The sequence below is a fragment of the Petaurus breviceps genome, unplaced genomic scaffold (genome assembly GCF_028583685.1).
Source record: "Petaurus breviceps papuanus isolate PSGF00001 unplaced genomic scaffold, PetGlider_PUasm1.0 175, whole genome shotgun sequence".
Lineage (NCBI taxonomy): Eukaryota > Metazoa > Chordata > Mammalia > Diprotodontia > Petauridae > Petaurus > Petaurus breviceps.
The window spans coordinates 44,641,194-44,663,248 of NW_027185764.1; the positions used below are offsets into that span (position 1 = coordinate 44,641,194).

General features: G+C 36.9%; 1 protein-coding gene and 1 non-coding gene across 2 annotated transcripts in view; both read left to right on the forward strand.

Moving 5' to 3' along the window:
- Positions 1-22,055, forward strand: part of ADGRV1 (adhesion G protein-coupled receptor V1) — a 718,949-nt gene that overhangs the window by 464,539 nt on the left and 232,355 nt on the right. The window lies entirely within an intron of this gene.
- On the forward strand, positions 5,919-6,025 carry LOC138159232 (U6 spliceosomal RNA). Its single transcript, XR_011167834.1, has one exon. It is a non-coding gene; the product is annotated as a U6 spliceosomal RNA (small nuclear RNA).

Genomic DNA, 22,055 nt, shown 5'->3' on the forward strand with positions numbered 1-22,055 from the left:
AAGGAAGGAAGGAAGGAAGGAAGGAAGGAAGGAAGGAAGGAAGGAAGGAAGGAAGGGAAAGAAAGAATATAAAGGCAATTTCATGACCATGGCTATATTGAACTTTAAAAAGCACACATTAATAAGTATCTGTTGATTTTTCCAGCTGTGATGTCACAAGGATGACTACAGCTGAAACTACAAGATGTCCTGGCATTCTACAGTACTTAGCTACATTAGTTGTTAAAATGTCTGCAAGAAGACTATGATATTGGATAGCGGTGGTGCTTTTATGACTATAATAAGTAAAATTAGGTAAAATATTAGGTAAAGTAAATATAGCCTAAATTCTCAACTATAACCAGATTCTCAAAGCTAGATAGCACAGTAAATAGAATGTTAGACCTGGAGTCAGGAAGACCTGAGTTCAAAGCTCTCCATTTACTAGTTGTGTAACCCAGGACAAATCACTTAACCCTATTTGCCTCAGTTTCCTCATTGGTAAAAATCAACTGGGGAAAAAAATGGCAAACCACTTCTATTATCTTTGCTAAGAAAATCCCAAAAGGGGTCATGAAGTCAGGTACAACTAAAAACAACTAAAAAATTCTCAAATTAAAAAGTTTATTCATTGTGTAGGAAAAAAAATCTCTGTTATGATTACTATCTGAAGATGGTTTTTTATTTTGGTTTTTGTTTTTACTGTACTTCAGGGGGAAAAAACTATATACCTTGTGCATCAGAGTCATTTTATCCTTTGATGGTATGGATATAAAACTTAATTTCCTATGGAAAAATGATTTGAGGAACATTAAATATGTTTTATGGCTTTGGGATTGTAAATTTGAGGAATAACATGGTCATATGTACATTGCAATAATTATGTCAGAAGCTGGGTATGTAGGATGTAAGCTCCTTAAGAGAAGGGGGAGGAAGGGAGAGAAAAAGGGAGGGGCAGTTGGTGAAGGTGAAGCGCTGAGCTAAGGGATTTTTTTTTTTTACAGATATTTCATTTGATTCTCTCAATAGTGATGCAAGATAGGTGCTATTATTTTTATTCTTATTTTACAGTTGAGGAAATTAAGGAAAACAGAGGTTAAGACTTGCCGATTATCACACGGCTGGTTAGGATTTGAGGCTGAATTTGAACTCAGGTTTTTCAGACTCTAGACCCAATGCTTTATCCACTGGATTGTTTCGTTCTTTGTTGGTTTTTGTTATTTGTCCTTCATTCTCAAAGAGGACCATGACTTCAGGAAGGTGAAGCCATGACTTGCAAGTGAATTAGATTTAAATGAGGGAGGGGTTTGCATTCTTTGTATTTATATCTTCAAAGAATAGCATAGTGCCAGGGATAGTAGGTGCTTAATAAGTGTTTGTTGATTGAATATTATGTAGATATTATTATACATACATATGTATATAATACATAATATTATGTAGATCTTGGGGGATGGGTGTGCTTGGGGGGAGGGGGAAACCACATATACATACCTTAAAGCAAAAATATTTTATTTTTCATCTAGCCAAGATGAATAGAAGAGAAGGGGAAGAGGATAAACTTGATATAAACAAAATATATATTTCTATTATATTTAAGAAAATAGACAAGTATAATGATAGAAAAATAATTTCCATCATTACGTGAACTTTCCTAACAAAATAACATTTTCTTTAGATCAACTCCATGGTCTTCAACGTTCTTTAAAAAAAAAATTTTTTTTTGTGCTAAGATGACAGAGTGAAAGTACGGACTTGCTTGAGTTCTCACCTAAACCCCTCCAGCTACTTGTAAAAAATGATTCTAAACACATTCTAGAGCTGCAGAACACACAAAATGATAGAGTGAAATCTCCAGCCCAAGATAGCCTGGAAGGTCAACAGGAAGGTTCTTTCGCACTGGGCTGGGATCAGAGCACAGTCTGGCATGGTCTGCACTGGCATAGACAGGGCCAAAGCTGGCTTCAGGGGACTGAATCACTGGCAGCTGTGGCAGTTTCCAGACGTTTTGGCCCACAAACACCAAAGACAGCACAGAAGGTCAATGAGAAAAACTGTTGGACCTGGGTGAGAGAGAAGCCTGGTCTGACCACAGCCCCAGGCCTGCAGAGATCAGTAGCAGCAGTAGTGGCTTCTTCTGGAGCTCTGGGCTCACAGACTGGGGGGATCAAACAGCTTTTCAAAAGGGCATTGCAGAGATCTCTTTGCTGGCTCAGAGGCTGGATTCTCTTGCTTTGCCCTTCCTTGGATCTGGGTGGTCCTGGGGAAAGGAGGGGTGCTAGCATGGTGGAATTTGTAGTGATGGTAGAGAGAGAATTCTCCTCATAGTTCCAAGGCAGAAAAGAGTACTTAGGGTCACTCACACAGCAGAGCACAGGCCAGAAGAGGAGTAAACACCTTTCCTTTGAACGTACCACCTTGGAAGAGCTGAAAATTTACAGATTCCTAGAAGTATCTCTGAAAACAACTGCACAAAACCCCTGGAGCTTAGGATAGTAACACTCACTTCCACCCCCACCCCCACCCCCACTGGAAGCAGAGTCGTACCATGACAAAGAGTTAGAAAGTCAAGTATTTGACTGGGGAAATGAACAAACAGCATTAAAAAAATATCAGCTATAGAATCTTATTTTGGTGACAAAAAAGATCAAAACATACAACCAGAAGAAAACAACAAAGTCAAAGCTCCTACATCAAAAACCTCCAAGAAAAATATGAAGTGCTCGCAGGTTATGGAAGAGCTCAAAAAGGATTTTGAAAATCAAGTAAGAGAAGTAAAGGAAAAATTGGGAAGAGAAATGAGAGTAATGCAAGGAAATCATGAAAAATGAGTCAACAGCTTGCTAAAAGAGACCCAAAAAATACTCAAGAAAATAACACCTTAAAAAATAGACTAACCCAAATGGCAAAAGAGGCCCAAAAAGCCAGTGAGGAGAAGAATGCCTTAAAAAACAGTATTGGACAAATGGAAAAGGAGGTCCAAAAGCTCACTGAAGAAAATAATTCCTTCAAAATTAGAATGGAGGGATGGCTAGGTGGTGCAGTGAATAGAACCCTGGCCCTGGAGTCAGGAGGACCTGAGTTCAAATCCGGCCTCAGACACTTAACACAAAAACTAGCTGTGTGACCTTGGGCAAGTCACTTAACCCCAGCTGCCCTCCAAAAAGCAAAAAAAAAAATTAGAATGGAGCAGATGGAAGCTAATGACTTTATGAGAAATCAGAAAATTTTAAAACAGAACCAAAAGAATGAAAAATAGAAGACAGTGTGAAAAATCTTATTGGAAAAATCACTGACCTGGAAAATGGATCCAGGAGAGAGAATTTAAAAATTATTAGACTACCTGAAAGCCATGATCCAAAAAAGAACCTAGATATCATCCAAGGAAAACTGTCCTGATATTCAAGAACTAGATGGTAAAATAGAAATTGAAAGAATCCACGAATTGCCTCTTGAAAGAGATTCCAAAAGGAAAACTCCTAGGAATATTGTAGCCAAATTCCAGAGTTCCCAGTATTGTGGAAATATGATCAGGATAACACAAGATCCAGCAGCTTCTATATTAAGGGATCTAAAGGCTTGGAATATGATACTCTGGAGGGCAAAGGAACTAGGATTAAAACCAAGAATCACCTGCCCAGCAAAACTGAATATAATACTTCAGGGAGGAAACTGGACATTCAGTGAAATAGAGGACTTTCAAGTATTCTTGATGAAAAGACGAAAGCTGAATAGAAAAATGTGACTTTCAAATTAAAAAAATCAAGAGGAACATGAAAAGGTAAACAGGAAAGAGAAATCATAAGGGACTTATTAAAGTTGAACTGTTAATATTCCTACATGGAAAGATGATACTTGTAACTCATGAGACCTTTCTCAATATTAGGGTGGTTGGAGGGAATACACACACACACACACACACACACACACACATACACACAGAGACAGAGTGTGCGCACAGGGTGAGTTGAATATAAAGGGATGATATTTGAAAAATAAGATTAAGGGATGAGGGAGGAATATATGGGAGAGGGGGTGATAGAAGGGAGGGCAGACTGAGGGAAGGGGTAATTAGAATGCATGCCATCTCAGGGTGGGGGGGAAGGAAAGAGATGGGGAGAAAATTTGGAACTCAAAATCAAGTGTAAATGAATTTTGAAAACTAAAAATTAATTAATTTTTCAAAAAAGAAAATATAAAATACTTGGGAGTCTAATTCCTAAGACATATGCAGAAAATGTAAGAATACAACTATAAAACACTCTTTACACAAATAAAAGCAGATCTAAATTTTAAAATAATTTTTATTTTACAAACCTGATCCTGAACTTTAGACCTTTTTCTGGAGGGCTCTGATAACCTCTTTCCCTTCTCTGACCTCGTTTCTCTGTTATGAGAGCAGGATGTCCTATACATATTCCTATAGTCAGGTGGTCTTCCTGAAATGGAGCTCCATCCAGTAGTCTGCCAACTCTTACAGTTTTTAAATACCTGAAGTTAACTGGATACAGACAGCATTGGTGGCTGACAGAGTTGAGGGAGCAGTTCCCTGTCCTGTCTCATGATTCCACAGGAGATGCCATTCCCAGATTGGACATGGGAGATTTGCATAGTGGGTAGTAATCTGGGGTCTTAGCAGGATACTTCAGGGGAGGTGTTGAAAGAAAAGTTAAGATTTATGTTACTTAGAGTCTGACCTTGACTGCATTTAATATAGACACCCAACTGGAAAGGAAACTTTTGTCTTATTATAATTTAAAGACCAAAACCTAACAATTTTTTTTTACTGTAGACTTATTTTAAACAAAATTAATAAGGGGGGAAATGTAAATTCACAGGAACAAATTAATCAAGGGATGATTATTTTCTTTAAAGAAGGACTCTTCATTTTTTTAAAGATAATTCACCAAACTGATTGTTTAATTAGCAAACTTTTGTGTTGCGTATAAAATAACAATTTATAAAACAAAACAAAAAACAATACATAGCCTTTTTAAAAACCAGAATTCATTATTTATACATACTCCAAGATCCTTCTTCTGACTTCTTTGTTTAGAAGCCTAAAATACTCCTAGGTGCTGGTATAGAAGATATATCTCATTTACATAGCACTTTAATTTTCTTTATAATAACCTTGTGAAGGAGGTAGTGTAACTATTATTATTTCCATTCTTTTTTAACAAATGAAGAAACAGAGGTACAAGGTCACATATCTAAACAAAAGGTTAAACTTGGATGATCAGACTCCTAATATAATGCTTTTTTTCCCTAGACTTTATTCTCAAAGAACAGGCATAAAGAATACTAACTGTCTGGGAAAGTTTTCATTACCTCTTCTTTTCTATAATATTCTGAAAACATAGTGCCTGTTTGCTCAGGCCACTCCTATCTATAGAAGAAAAACTGCTATGATGTTATTTGTTCCAATTAATCAATGAATTAATGAAAAATATGTGTGAGGGATACAAACACTGAAATAAAGACAGTCTGTGCTTTCAAGAGGCTTACATTCTAATGGGCAAGCAATTCAAATAGAGGATTGGTAACCAGGGTGGAACACTTTGGTCCTGAAAATTACAGGAATGTTTTTTTGCTTTTTGGAGAGGGGAAGGCAGGGCAATTGGAGTAAAGTGTCTTGCTCAGGGTCACACAGCTAGTTACTGTTAAGTGTCTGAGGCTGGATTTGAACTCAGCTCCTCCTCACTCCAGGCCAATGCTCTATTCACTATGCCACATAGCTGCCCCATTACAAGAATGTTAAGAGTGGGGGCAGCTAGGTGGCACAGCTAATAGAACACCGGTCATGGACTCAGGAGGACCCGAGTTCAAATTCTGCCTCATACGCTTGACACACTTAATAGCTGTGTGACTTAACCCCAATTGTCACTTAAGTCACTTAACCCCAATTGCCCTCCAAAAAGCAAAATAAATAAATATTTTTGCTCGCTTTGGCAGCACATATACTAAAATTGGAACAATACAGAAAAGATTAGCATGGCCCCTGTGCAAGGATGACATGCAAATTTGCGAAGCGTTCCATATTTAAAAAAAAAAAAAAGAATGTTAAGAGTGAAGTCATATAGGAGTAAATTGACAAAACCCATCCAGAACAATGGTAAAATTGATTTTAATCATGGTTCATGGTTTCATGAGTAGATGCTGGCTCCAGAGAGATGCAAGGAGGAATAGGAAAGCTTGCAGTCACCACCCAAGTGGTTGTTGGGGAGGTGGCTAGAGAGAAGGGAGTGATACAAAGCATGAGTGGAACTTTCCTGAAATAATACTCCAAGAGAAATATTCACAAGTCAGAGATTGGCACCCGAGGGCAGAAATTTCTCCAGGGCATTATCTCTGGTGTTGATGATATGGTAGGAATAATGATAGTTCATTATCAGTAAATAGCAATAACAACAATAATAATTTTTCTTTAATAGGCTTAGAAATAGGTGCTATTCAAATAAAATTTCTGTTAATGATCTACTGCAATCCAGACATGACACAGGTGACCCTTTTTAAAAAAATAGTTCATTATCAGTAAGTAGCAATAATAACAATAACAATAATTTTTCTATAATAGGCTCAGAAATAGGTGCTATTCAAATACAATTTCTGTTAATGGATCTACTGCAATCCAGACATGACACAGGTGACCCTTTTTAAAAAGTGAACATTTTTTTTAATTATTTGCAATTATAGTTTTTTTTAAATGTTAAAAGGCAGGACATATGCATAGATTTTAAATATACATGTGTAAAAAATCTAATTACACTTCCTTTCCCCTCCCGCATTTCTTATTTTTGAAAAACTTTTTGTTCATCTCCCCATTTGTTCTGCTCTGCTTTTTTTTCCCCTCTTCATTTGTTCCTTCCTTTTTCAGGGTGTCAGTTGGGCATCTGGTAATCTGAAATGCTGGCCCAAGTCCTTGGGGCTTTTGGGGCTTATATGAAAGAAGAGGGCTCACCTTAAAAAGAGTTTTTGAGGATTGTTGGTCATTTCTGTGATATGTGATATTTCTGTGATATGACAAAGTGATATTTTTTCTCTGATTTTTTTGCATAAATTTCGGTAGTTAAAATAACATATTCTCACACTGTTGCCTGATTCATGCTTTTTGCAGTAGGCCTTAGAATTCACCCTTAGGAGATTGTCATCAGTGAGTATCTTTTTTTAAATTGGCAGTGAACTAAAGGAAAGAAAGAAGATTCCAGAATGATTCTAATGCCTTTCCTTTAAGTCACATGGTTCTCTCAGTGCTGACTTGATTTTTTGGCATATTCACTGACCTGCTCACCCCCAATCAACTAACCAAGGAAAAAGGAACTTCCCTGATGATGGACTGGAATGCACTCTGGCACTGCAGGGTCTGTAGATTACACATGTGAAAATATCTAGTTCCGGTCCACAAAATCTTCATGGTAGCTCACAGGGTTTGGAATTATAGAAGTATTTAACTTGGAGGGACTGGCAGGTGTTGAATGGCAAGAAATGTGACATTGGGAAGAAGAAAGAGCCAGAAGGAGAAACTAAAGTAAATGTGTCTGTCACAAATCATTTGGCATTGTTAACTATATTTCCAGTGTATTTGGTGATTGTGGCTTTGGGCAAAGATTAGTGCAGAACTACTATCTTTTCACTGAGAGAAAATATTCTCTTAATTTATTGCCAAATCTGAAATAAATATTTAACTTCTAAATTTGATCTGCATAATCTCTGCCCATTTTACTAGTATTTTTCCATAAACAAGATTTTTTTTCTTTTTAGGTCCTTTTTGGGGCATATTTTTATATTTTAATGTTAATTTAAGCAAATATGCCCATATCAGAAATAGACACATTTCAGTAGTTTATTTCACTCAATACTTTAAGTCAGTTAAAGTATAAAAGAGAAAGAAATCAGTATGTTTTATTCATTTTAAGCATGGATTACTTTTAGAACATCAATAATAACTGTCAAAATTGATAAGTTTGAAGGGTTGTAATGTGAGATGAGTAAAAATGGTAGTTCCATTCATCATTATGGTAGAGTACACTCAAATTCTGACACAAATATGCTGTATCTCTTCTCTAGATAATGTTATTATTTCTCTCAATTTTCTTTTAAAACTGTCTTTATAGAGCAAAGAAAAGACAATCCACATTTGAGTACCTGGAAACCAAATTATTTCTTGTAATTGTCTTTACTAAGGCACATCTCAGATCTGAGAGGTCTCTTCTTTGACCAAGGAAAAATGATAGACCTATGTGTACTCCAAGGGGAAGAATACTGTACTGGAAGTCAGGGGATTCAAGTCCTGAATCTGCCATTATTTTGATGTATAAGCAGGTTCCTTCACTTTAGTTCAGTTTTCTTATATGCAAAATGATGTTGGATTAAATTCTTTCTAGTATCTATTCTAGCTGTAAACAGTTTCCACAAACATGTGTTCTTGGTGGCATAATTAACCAAACACGTCATCATGGTCTGGTAGATAGAGGAAGACCTGTCATTGAATCTGACCTCAAAAAACTTGCTATTTATATGATTCATCACAAGGACCTTGGCACTCAATAAATATTTGAGTTGAATTGAATCTTAAGCAAGTCGCTTAACCTCTTTAGGCCTCAGTTTCCTTGCCTAGAAAGTGGGGATATTAATATCTGTAGTATTTATAGTACATAACCAGGTCATGAGAATCAAATGAGATGACCATATAAAAGTATTTTACATGTCTTAAAATGCCATATGAATATTATTTATTTTTATTATACAGGGCATCCCCAAAACTTTAGTGCAATTTTAAGCCTAGTAGCTTAAATAGTGTATATCTTCACCATCAGCATGAAGCTAGAGATTCTCCATTGTTCCACACTCCTCCTTTTAATCAGCCAAGTTCCCCGAACTCTCATCATTAATCTACAGCATCAGGGTAATTAAGAAATATGTGCATGACAAGTAGATGGTGAGAAGTAATGTGGTGTAATACAGACCTAGCCTGAGAGTCTGGAAGGCCTGGGTTCTGATCTCTTATCTTTCACATCCTGCCAAATCAGTGATGCTGAGCAAGACACTTCACTTGTCATCAGTGAAGATAATTCTCTAAGACAATATATAATAGAGCAGCTGCAACTCAACATTGATAAAAGGGGTTTTCTTACTGGAAATTCCCAATATACCAATAAAATCACAGCTTTGATCCAGTAGCAAATGACAGCCTCAAGTAATGGCAACAGGCATTAATATTGTGCCTTGTGTGAGTTCAGTCTCCAAAGTATCACATCAGCAATGACCACCATATCTCCATAAATATTCCTGTCATTATTTTGTTGGAAAGCACCAAAGTAAATCTGAATTATGGAGAATAAGTAAATGTGTGGCTTCATGACAGAGTCAACAGTCTCAAATAAGATTATAAAATCATAGGCTTTATTGCTGTAAAGGTTCTCAGATTACCTTGTTTAAGCAACCTCCTTTTTCAGATGAGAAAAGTTCTCACTGGTAGGTTTGTACCAGCCTAGAAGAGGATGTAAAATGCTGCTCATTGCATCTCCAAAGAGATAAGACTAGAGCCAGAAAAGACCCAAAGAATGGCCATAGGAATGGAAGAAAAAATCTAAAAGAATAATAATCATTAATCTTTTAAAATCAAGGGCATGAATCAAGTATAAAATTCATATACTGTTATATTAGAGCTATTAGAATGCCCTTGAAGATTAAAGGATCTAATATCAAGATAACAAAAATAAGTACACAGTACACTTGCCATCTTGGGATGGGGAAAAGGAAAGAGATGGGGTGAAAATTTGTAACTCAAAATTAATGGAGGGTAGATCCGGGTCAGGCTATTAAGAGAAAGTTTTCTGCATTTAGAGCAGGGTCTGTGCTTTGCCGCTATTTGTATCCCTAGTGCTTGGCACAGTGCCTGGCCCATAGTAGGTGCTTAATAAAAGCTTATTAATTGCTCAATTAATCTCTAAATTTTAAGTTAATATAGAGGGAAGCAAGACCATACATTCTCACAAAATTACCTTTGGTACTACCATTAGTAGCAAGTATAGTCTAATATACCATGCATTTGAGTGCTTCTTAAATTTTCTTCTCTCAGTAATAAACATGAAAAAGCTTAGGAAGATAGGCAAGGAATTTAGGGACACTATGATATCTTTGGGTCTTGGGTATTTTAGTCATGGCCTATTCTATGTAATCATTGGTTGCTAGATGGTGCCATAGTGCACAGAACACTGGACCCAGAGTCAGGAAGACTTCAGTTCAAATCTGGCCTCAAACACTTAATAGCTGTTTAACACTAGACAAGTCATATAGCTTCTGTCTTATTTCAATCATCTGTAAAAAGGGGACAGTGATAGCGCCTATCTCCAAGGATTGTTGTGAGGATAAAATGATATGATACTTATAAAATGCAAACCTTATAGCACTATATTAATACTGGTTATTATTATTACTGATTATCCAAGTATTTATTAGGCACCAGTTATGTAACAAGAATACATGCTTGTTGATTCAATAATTAATATGTTTTAGTTACACTCCTAGGTGCAGTAAGACACAAAGATGGATGACAGAATCTTGCTCTCATGTAATTTAGTGGTAGACATAAGAAAAACATTGAAATAACTGTAAGACAGAGCCCCCAAATAACTTGGAAATAGGAAAAAAATGGTGGACTTGATAACTTGTCATTTAGATTCACAAACCTTTCCTTTTCCTCATTTCTTTTTTAAAATTTTATGTTTATTTTACAACATTCATTTCCACAAGATTTTGAGTTACAAGTTTTCTCCCCATGTTTCCCCTACCCACCACCCCAAAACAGCAATCCCACTGAATACCCCCTCCCCCAATCTGCTCTCTCCTATATCCTCCCCCATTCCCCCTCTGACTTTCCAGTAGGGCAAGATGGAACTCTGTGCCCCAGTGCCTGTATATCTTATTTCTCAGTTGCATCTAATAATGATAATAATAATAATAATTTTCTTTTAAACATTTGATTTTAAAACTTTGAATTCCAGATTCTTTGCCTTCTTCCCTTGTCACCCACCCTTATTGAGAAGATAAGCAATTCAATCAATTCAATTGTACATGTGTAGTTACACAAAACATTTCCATAGTGGATATATTGTGAAAGGCTGACTATATTTCCCTCTGTCCTATCCCACCCCCAACTTGTTCTATTTTCTACTTTGACCCTGTCCCTTTTCAAAAGTATGTGCTCCCCCCAATCTACCTTCCCTTCTATCATCCCCCCTCTTATCCCCTTCCCCCCTACTTTCCTGTAGGGTAATATACCTGATTTAGTGTGTATGTTATTCTCTCCTTTAGCCAAAATCAATGAGAGTAAGGTTGACCCATTCCCCTTTGCCTTCCTGTTCTTCCTCTCCATTGTAACAGTTTTCCCTTGCCTCTTTTATATGAGGCAATATATATATATATATATATATACTGTCTCTCCCTATCACCTCTCATTATATTCCTCTCTCACCTCTTAATTTTATTTTTATATATCATCCCTTCCTATTCAATGGATCCTGTGCTCTCTATCTATGTATACCTGTACACATATATACACACACTCACATATGTATTCATACACACATATGCCATCTTATATAGACATATATATGCATTTCTATTCCCTTCAACTATCCTCATACTGAAAAAAGTTTCATAAGTTGCAATTATCAGTTTTCCATGCAGGAATGTAAATAGTTCAAATTGATAAATTCCTTATGATTTCTTTTCCCTCTTTACCTTCTCATGCTTCTTGTATTTGAATGTCAAAATTTCTATTCAACTCTGTTTTTTTCATCAAGAATGCTTGAAAGTCCTTTCTTTCATTGAATGACCATATTTTCACCTGAAACATGATAATCATTTTTGCTGGGTAGGTGATTCTTGGTTTTAATCCTAGCTCTTTGGCCTCTGAAATATCATATACCAAGCCCTTGATTCCTTAATGTAGTAGCTGCTAGGTCTTGTGTTATCCTGATTGTGTTTCCACAATATTCAAATTGTTTCTTCTTGGCTGCTTGGTAATATTTTCTCCTTGATCTGGGAACTCCAGAACCTGGCTATAATATTAGTGGGAGTTTTCTTTTGGGGATCTTTTTCAAAAGGTGATCAGTGAATTATCTCTTCTATATCTATTTTCCAGGTCAGTGGCTTTTCCAATGAGATATTTCACATTGCCTTCTATTTTTTCATTGGTTTGGATCTGTTTAATAGTATCTTGATTTCTCATAACATCATTAGCTTCCATTTGTTCCAATCTAATTCTGAAGGAATTATTCTCTTCAGTGAGCTTTTGCAATTCTTTTTCCATTTGGCAAATTTGGCTTTTTAAGGCATTCTTCTACTCATTGGATTTTTGGGCCTCTTTTTGCCCTTTGAGTTAGTCTGTTTTTCAAGGTGTTATTTTCTTCAGTCAGTTTGTTGACTCATTTTTCATGATTTTCTTGCATCATTCTCATTTCTCTTCCCAATTTTTCCTCCACTTCTCTTACTTGATTTTCGAAATCCTTCATGAGCTCCTCCATGGCCTGTATTCAATTCATATTTTTCTTGGAAGCTTTTGGCACAGGAGTTCTGACTTCATTGTCTTCCTCCCATTCCATGATTTGATCCTTTTTGTCCCCAAAAAAGTAATCTAAGGTTTGACTGCTGTGCTTGCTTTGCTTGCTCATATTGCAACTCAATTACTTGACTTTTGGGCTCTTTGCCACAGTAGAACTCTGCTTCCAGAGAGGAAAGCTTTGTCCCACATCGCTGGGGTTTTCATAGCTGCTGGAGCTATTAGTTGGGCGCCCTCTCTGCAGACACCACAAGCTCTGGCTCACTGGTCACACACCCTAGGACCTCTATCCAAGACAGTGATTCAGATCCAAGCAGGTTAAAGCAAGAGTGATTACCATCTGAATGGTTGCTTGGTCCACCTACAATCTGCAGGCCAGGAGCTCTGAAGCAGCCATGTGGAGGTTGCTGCATGGCCACCACGCCTCTGCTGCTTCTTGCTGTGGGGGCAGGGGACAGACTGTGCCTCTGTGCCCCCCAGTTCCAACAGAGTTCCACAGTGACCTTTTACTTTGCCTTTGTCATTTATGGGTTGATAATTCTGGAAACAGCCACAGCTGCTGGTGATCCACTCTCCCAAAGTTCACTTCAGCTGCTGCTGCTTGGGGCCTCCCTGGGGCTAAAACCATAGGCTCATGTGGGGCTGGGCTCTGCTCCCAGAATGCTGTGATAGACCCTTCCTATCTGCCTGCTGGGCTGCCTTCAGCAGAAGATTTGTTTTTCTCTGTCATTTTGTGGTTTCTGTAGCTCTAAAATTTGTTTAGAGTCACATTTTATAGGTATTTGAGGTAGTTATGGGGGGGAGCTCACAGAGTTTTCCTGCTTCTACGCTGCCATCTTTGCTCCATCCCCCTTTTCCTCATTTATAGCCACACTGACTCTTAACCACTTTTCCCCCCTCTCTCTTCAACCTTTAATGCATAACCTACTCCTCAGCAGAACTTTCATGTGTAACAACACAGACTCCACCAATAAAGATCGTTGTAAATAGGAGTGATAGCTGAGGACTATAGTTTGAATTTCTAAGGACTGAATTTAAGTTTATAATTTAAATTCCAGATGGTTCTATTTATAGACCAGATAAGTGGGACCATAGAAAGACCATGCACGCGTGTGTAATGGAACGAGTCAATCAGTTAATAAGCATTTTCTTTAGAGGCTACTATGTGCTAAGCAAGGGCAGCCAGGTAGAATAGTGGTTAGACTACCAGGCTTGGAGTCAGGAAGACTCCTCTTCCAGAGTTCAAATCTGGCCTCAGACACTTTTTAGCTACGTGGATGAGTCACTTAATCCTGTTTGCCTCAGTTTCATCATCTGTAAAATGAGCTGAAAAAGGAAATGGCAAATCTCTATGATATCTTTGCCAAGAAAAATCCAAATGGGGGTCACAAAGAGTCAGATGCGACTGAAACAATTGAACAACAAATGTGCACTAGGGGTACAAAGAAAGGCAAAAGAGAGTCCGTGTTCTCATAGTTTGATGTGGGAGAAAATGTGCAATTTGGTACAAACAAGATATGTACATGATAAATTGTAAATAATCAACAGAGGGAAGGCACAAAAATTAAGGAGGGCTGATGGAGGCTTGGTGTATAAAGGGGGACTTTAGCTGAGACCTTCCAGGAGAGAGATGGGGGGGGGATAGCTAGTGAAAACTCATGGAGTCAGGAGATGGTGTGTCATAGGGAAAGATTAGCAAGGAAGCCAGTGACACTTGATCATGGAGTAGATAGAGGGGTAGGTATAAGAGGATTGGAAAAGCAGGAAGATTACAAAGCTAGAAGCAAGCCAGGTCATGAAGCATCTTAAAACTCTAATAGAAAAATTTGATTTTGGAAGTAATAGGAAGCCACAGGAGTTGACTAAATAGTTGGCATGGTCACACCTATTCTTTAGAAAGACCAATTTGATAACTGAGTGAAGGATGGATGGAATAGGGAAAGACAAAGCAGGGAGACCAACCAACAAGCTATTGTAATCTAGGCATAAAGTAATAAGGGCATATACCAGGGTGGTCAAAAGATGTTAGATGTTAGAGAATTAGAAACAAGACTGGACAACTAATTGGATATGGGAGTAGAAGGAGTAATGATTTGAAGATGACAGTGAGGCTGTGAGCCTGGTGGTACCCTTAACAATAAGAATTTTAAGATCTGTGGGACATCTCCTTCACGATGCCCCATGAGCAGTTGAAGATGGGAGAGTGAAGCTCAAGAGAAAAGTTATAACTAGACAAATAGATTTGAGAATTATCTGCATAGACATAATTAAATCCATGAGAGCTAATGAGATTACCAAGTGAAATTATATAGAAGAAGATCCAGAAAAGAACCTTAGAGAATACCCTTGGTTCACAAGTGAGACCTGGATGAAGATTCAGCAAAGGAGACTGAGAAGGAGCTGTTACACAGGTAGGAAAGTGTGTCGGAGGACCCAAATTCAAATTATACTCTGAAGCTTATTTCCTATGTAGTCAAGTCACTTAATCTCAGAACTCTAATTTCCTCATCTGTAAAATGAAAGAGTTGAACTAGATAGTTACTGCAGTCACTGTTAACTCACCCTCTATGATTCTAAATTAAATATGTGTGGCCTGAAGAAGAAATAAACCTACAAACTATCCATTTGTTCCCCAGAACGTTTTGTGTTCCACTGCAGAGTAGGGTGGAGAGATAGGAAAAGGGAATTTTGATCAAAATATTTTGTTTAGTAGTCTTGTGCAGAATATCTTCTTTCTCTATGTATTGAGATTTGTGGAAGGAAGCAGTATCTTAGCAATCTTGCAAGCTCTGATCATATTTGTAAACTTATTTGTATAAACTCTGTCATTTAAAGGAAATACAAAGAGCTAGGAATTTTGGCTTAGATGTCTTCCTGAAGTCAACTGGCACATATCTATGGACACATAAATCCTTCAAGTGTTCCTGGTATATAGATTTATAAAATCCTACCCCCATTTATAATGAAGTAGAACTGAGTCACAGATAAGCCTCATTTTTCAGGGGAAGGTATTCCTGGGAAGGGAGGATTCTTTTGTTTAAAATAGTAGAGTCCTTTAGTGTTTCTTAAAAGGGATGATTGAATTTAATCAAGAAGGTTTTAGCCAGAAATATTCAATTGGTATAGACCTATCATATTTAATTAAAGAAAGTAGATAAAGATAACTGAATTCAGGGATAGTTTGGGGCCTAGAAAAGGAAAGACAGGAGTGTAATATTGCCATTGTTTAATGCTTTCTACTACTTGACTGTTTACCACTACTTTCCTCAGCTTTATCTAGCTTAAAATGGAAAGGTTTTCTTTTTTTCCTATTAGAGATCATGAAGATGACCTTAAGAAGTGTTTAGTGCTTAGTATAGAGAATTAATACTTAAATCAAAATATCCCTATCTGAGAAGCAGAGATATATTTTCATCTTGAGGGGACAGTTGCAAAATAGTAAAAATGGTTTCAAACAAGCCACACTATGACACTTGTCTCTCAGTCAGTGTTTATGGATTCTCTGCATGGCTTTATGGGTGGCATTGAGAGGACCATGAAAAAGAATCAGGTTGTCAGAGTAGTCTGTTTTCAAGCTCAGAAAACAACACATATGTGTACTAGATATAAAGAAGATGAGTGATAAATGAGTAGTAAGGCAATAAACCCTGTAATAATTCAGAAGTCAGATCACTTTGAGGTAGTCAAGAAAGACTTCAAGGAGCAGTGAAATTCTGAGCTAAATTTTGCAGAACCTATAGAATCTGGGTATAGGTTAGGGGAGAGGGCACAGATATTCCAGATAGAGTGGAAACCATTAGCAAAGAAGGGAAAGCACATGGCATGATTGGGAGACAGTAAGCAGATGCCAGTCAGTGTAGCTGGATAATATTGGGAAGCAATGGAAGATAGACTTGTAAATATAGTTGGAGATTAAAGAATGGACTTCAGGTAAAGAGTTTAGTTTTTATCCTGCATACAGTAAGAAGCAATTGAGAGGTTTTGAGCAGAGAAATGTCATAATGCAAATTGTTTTAGAAAAGTTAATTTATTGAAGTATAGAGAGTAAGTTGAGAAAGATTGGGGAAGCAGGAAACAAGTTAGGATCTTGAGCAATTGTATAGCCATGGAGTGTGAAGATCTGAAATAGAAATGGGAAAAAAAAATGTGAGAATTGTGGCTTGTCACCACATACCCCTCCAACCTAACAATTGTGGGGGAAAAATATATGCCAGATCAAGAGAAATTAAATTTGAAACTACAAAGTAAGAAGACAGGAACACTACAGAAGGTAAAAAGCCTCACGAAGCAATATTGGACAGCTGATAACACTTAGAGTTCTTACTTAGCACTACGTATCCCCAGTGCAGGCTTATTAGTAGGCACAACCAAAGAAAACCAACCCTGAAAGCTATTGTTTCAAGACTGTGGGGATCCCTGCAGTTTTCCTATCACAGTGATTCCAATTAAACTGTCCCTCATCCTAGGAAAAAAAAAAACAACTGACCCTTAGAATTCCAAGGCATGTAGTGGTTAAATCTCATAATTTGAATACTAAACAACAAAATTTTGGAACAGAGAAGAATGGCCTTTGAATATGTAGTAACATCAATTTTAGTAACAGGATTATTCCATAGCCCTAGGCAACCAAAGAAAAGGATGGAATAATATATATGTGTTTTTTATTTATATATATACATATATATATGTATGTATATACATAAGTAGACAACCAAAGAAAAGGATAGAATGATGTATTTTTTAAAAAATGAAGCTGTAATACAAAATTAGATATCCTGCAAAGCCGAGCCTAATTGCCAACATTAATTCAACAAAGCTAATCAATAAATCAAATATTCATTGAATACCTACTATATTCCAGGCACTGTGTTAGGCCCTAGTGTTATCCCTGCCCTCAAAAAGCTTACATTCTACTGGGAAGAAAAATGTTCATAGATAAGTAAGTATAAGATAAATACAAAATGGTGATATTAATGATGGTGATAATGATGGCAGACCCAACAACTGAAAGAATCAAGAAAGGCTTCTTGAAGGTTTTACTTGAGCTAAACCTTTAGCTCCATAGAAGCTTCCAAGAGATGGAGGTGAGAAGGCAGAGCATTCCAGGCATGGGTAACAGATTGTGCCAAGAGACAGAACATAGAATGAATGAAAAACAATAAGTAGACCAGAGCATACAAAAACTTATGAGGAATAATCAATCTAGCAAGGCAGGTTGAATCAAATTTCTGAAGGGCTTTAAAATGGAAAGAAAAGAGTTTGTATTTCATCCTGTAGAAAGGAGGGAGCCACTGAAGCTTCTTGAGCAGAAGAATGATACAATTAGCCCTGTGCTATACAAATATACATTTGACAGATGTGTAGAAGTTGGATTAGAGAAAGGAGAGGCTGGGTGCAGGGAAACCACTTAGGACACTTGTAAGAGTTTAGGAGGGAGAGGATGAAAGTCTATTTTGTCCCTTAGGATGGACGGTATAATATTGGTAATAACCCAGTGATTCTTGTTTTTAATAATGTACAGAATGACTCATGCTGAAAAAATAATGTGTATTAACAGCCACACTGATTATGTTGCAACAATTATGAACCAGTCCTATTTGTATACCTATAGAACAATAATATTTATGCCTGCAAAGGGTTCAGAGATGAATTTGCCCCACTGATGCTGAATATAACATTGTCCAGCTTTCCCTAAGGAGTCACAGAATTGCATGCTGACATGCATACCCAGCTAGTCTTTATTACAAAACACTAAGAAAACCATCTTTTTCCTCTGATTATCAGGAACATCAGTAAATGAGGGTGAAGTGATTTCATACAAATTCCACACAAATAACAGGTTTGTGACTTGAAATGTTGACACCAAAGAGTGGATCTGGTGCATTTTGGAGTGACTCAGTTCTTTCTTTTTTTTCCACATCACCCTTGCCTGGGTTTGAAATTGGAAACTTGGAGACTTGGAAAAGGAGAGAATTGGAAAGGGAAATAACAGGCAATTGAGGAATGACAATGAGAGGGAATAATGTAATCAGCCCGCACATGGAATATTGCATTCCATTCTCAATACCACATTTTCAGATGGGTGTTGATTGACAAGCTGGAGCATATAGAAAAGGGTGACTGGAATGGTGGAGACAAGAAGGAAAACTATTGGGAAAATTATTTTTATCAATTATGTTTGATGGGGACCCAATATTTAAGATATGTAAAGAATTAATACAAATATACAAGACCAAGAGCCTAAGAACAAACAGTTCTCAAAAGAAGATTTGCACATTTTTAGCAACCATATGGAAGATAGCTCCAAATGTCTAACAGAGAAATTAAAATTAAAATAACTCTAAATCTTCATCTTATACTCTGCAAAGTGACAGTGGTGACAAAAGATGGAAATAATCTATGGCTAACTATTGGGTGGGTCTGTGAGAATACAGATAAACTGATACACTTTTTCTTTTTTAAAAAATAAATTTATTATTTATTTTTAACATTCTTTTTTTTCCACCTTTGAATTTTGAATTTTATCACTCTAGTTGCTCCCCTATCCATTAAGAAGGCAGGCAATATGATATTGATTATACATGTGAAATCATGTAAAACATATTTCCATATTAGCCATATTACAAAAAAAACCAAGAAAAATAAAGTGAAAAAATTGTACTTCAATCTGCATTCAGACTTTTACTGATACACTGTTAGTGGAACTGTGAAGTAGTCCAACTGTTCTGGAAAAGAATTTGGAATTAGGCTTAAAAAGTGATTTTCACACAGAGATCCTCCTCCTAAATAGATAACTTCTCAATGAAAGTCAGTGATAGAAAGAAAGGTCTCATCATATCCTCAAATACTCAGATAAATCTGTGATTTATCTCATCACCTCGGGACTTCTTTCTGCTGATGTGGATCACAACATATCCATGCCCATCTCTCTACTGCAATCCTTGCCCATGTTTTCCCAACAGTTTGCCCCAGGCCATCCACACAACATGGTGGAGGGAGGCTTTCTTTTGACCTTATGAAAGTACCACTAGACTACTCAGATTGTCCAAATGTCATCTCTCACTCCTGCAATAACATCTGCCCACCATCTCTTCCTGTCATACAATCTCTTGTTGATGCCATTTGCTTATATTCCTCAGAGTTCCTCATTGATTATTTATTACAGCTTCCTCAACCTCTCCATAATAAACTTCTCCATTGCTTTCTTTTTTATAATTTTAATTCTTTGGGGGGAGTGGTTATTCAACATCTACTGTCATAAAGCAACAATGGCAAAATGGTAGTATTGAAAAGATCAGTTTTTGTCATTGTGGGAAGTTTGGAGTCAATAAAATAGCTTTGAAATTTCCCGAAAGCAATGTATCACATTTTCTCTTCCCATTTCCCTTTGGCCCCAGCTCATTGTTCCTCTATTACATGCACCAGATATTTTTTTCTGTTGGACAATCCAAATATATGTTGAAATTTGTGCAATATTTTCATCCACTTGACCTTTTCTTGCATGAATGGACAGACCAAATTTCTTTGAGGAATTACAGATATCTGTGAGAAGGCTTTGTAATGTTCTAGCACTTGGTGCAATGAGCACTATGATGTCCTCAAACAGGGGTATCTGGAGGACCTCACCATCCATAAGGAATCTCTCCTGTACCTGGACTTGCTACTTGATTTCCTCTATTTCGGCAGCCAATATGTTTGGCATTCATACATCTTTCTGTTTTGTGCCTCTCCTGATATTTATTGTCAATTGGTCATTTCTGTTGTTACATTTCAAAGAATCCCACATGATCTTGATGCAAAGATACACTTTGTTATAAAAAAGTCTGTAAGGCAGTGTTTTGTTCTACCAAATAAAATGCATTCTTGTAATCAACAAGCAAAAAGCCAAATGGGATTTTATATTTGTGACTACTTTCAGCTAATTTTGAGGTGGTGAAGATGTGGCACATTGTTGAAAATCACTGATAACAAGGTCTTGGATTCTTTCTCCATCTTTTTGGCATCTTTCTTTCTTTTATACACCTTGTATATTATTCTCTCAAAGCCCTCACAATTGTGGCATCTCTATCACTGATATCTTTATATACTTGATCCAATCTAGATATTTTTTCTCCATCTTTGTTCACTGTAGGGTCATTTCTGCCTCCCCTTTAATCACTTCGACCAATATGTTAGAGTCCAAGTGTGGTGGCTTCGCTCCTTAAGGGCAGAAAAAATAATTTTCTGAGAAATGGAAAAGATATGCACAAATTATTTTAACAAACTATGTTCCCGTGAAGTTCTCATATATACTACAATTTTAATAGCAGTACTTTTGTGGTGGCAGAACCCTGAAGAACTGAGTAGTTGACCATCAGTTGGGGACTGTTTAAACAAACCATGGCATATGAACTTAATGAAATATTATTGCCTTTTAAGAAATTTCTGTTAAGAAATCAGAGAAACTTGTAGATATTCTTATGAATTAATATAAAAAATAAGAATCGAGAAAACAAAATAAATGTGACAATATAAATGGAAAGAATGATGAAAAACTGAACATTGTATACACATATGTATACATTGTATATACATCATGCAAAAACATGGCTTCAGAGAAGATTTTTTAAAATGTGCCTACCTACCTCCTTTCATTGAAGATGTGAAGGTCTGTGGTATTAAAAGTTGTATGTCTTTGTTGCAAGAGAAAGCTGGCTACCTAGGGAAAAGGGAGGAAACTTTTATTTGGAAATGAATGTAACATAAAAGCAACATGTGTCACTGTAGTTTTTAATTATCACCAGGAAAGGAATGAAAGTGGAAAGGGTTTTCTGCTGCCCTATTTGCGGTTTCAGCTAATTATTCAGCTTACAGTGTTCTGAGACACCAAAACATTGCCGAGCCATGCATAGTAGCTGCACCTTAAGATCAAGGACTGGATTTTGCCGTTCTTTTTATCTCGGGTGCACACCATTGGTTTATTAAAATTTGGGAAAATAATTAGTTGGGGGCAGAGAACAGAGACTCTCTCCACCTCCTTTGTGTAGCAGAGAATTCTTGGGGAGAGGTAAAAGGTAACACACATCCTCAGATGAGTCAAATCCACCTAACACACAAGTAGGAGCTTAATAAATATATCTCTCTTCCCAAGGGTTTTCTGCTATTGTGAGGAGAATGGGAGAGTCTCTGTTCTTTGCTATTGGCTCAGTCCCCCGCCAGTTATTTCCCTAAATTTTAAAAACCCCATGACCAGCACCCCAGTTTCATTTAACCACTTGACATCAGATTAACTTTTTCTAAAAAAAAAAGAATATTTATTGATTAACTTTTTCTAAAAAAGGAATATTTATTTCAAAGATATAGCAAGAAGAAACATACAAATCTTTCCCCCGATATCTCAGTTCCCTAAATCCTTCTTGTATCAGTTTATATTCTGGGGAGGGCAGGGGAATTAGGCTACAGCTTTACTTAGTTCCTGTGTAGCCTAGTCCCACCTAATTCAAGTTCAGTGTCCCACTGGAGTAGCATCCTA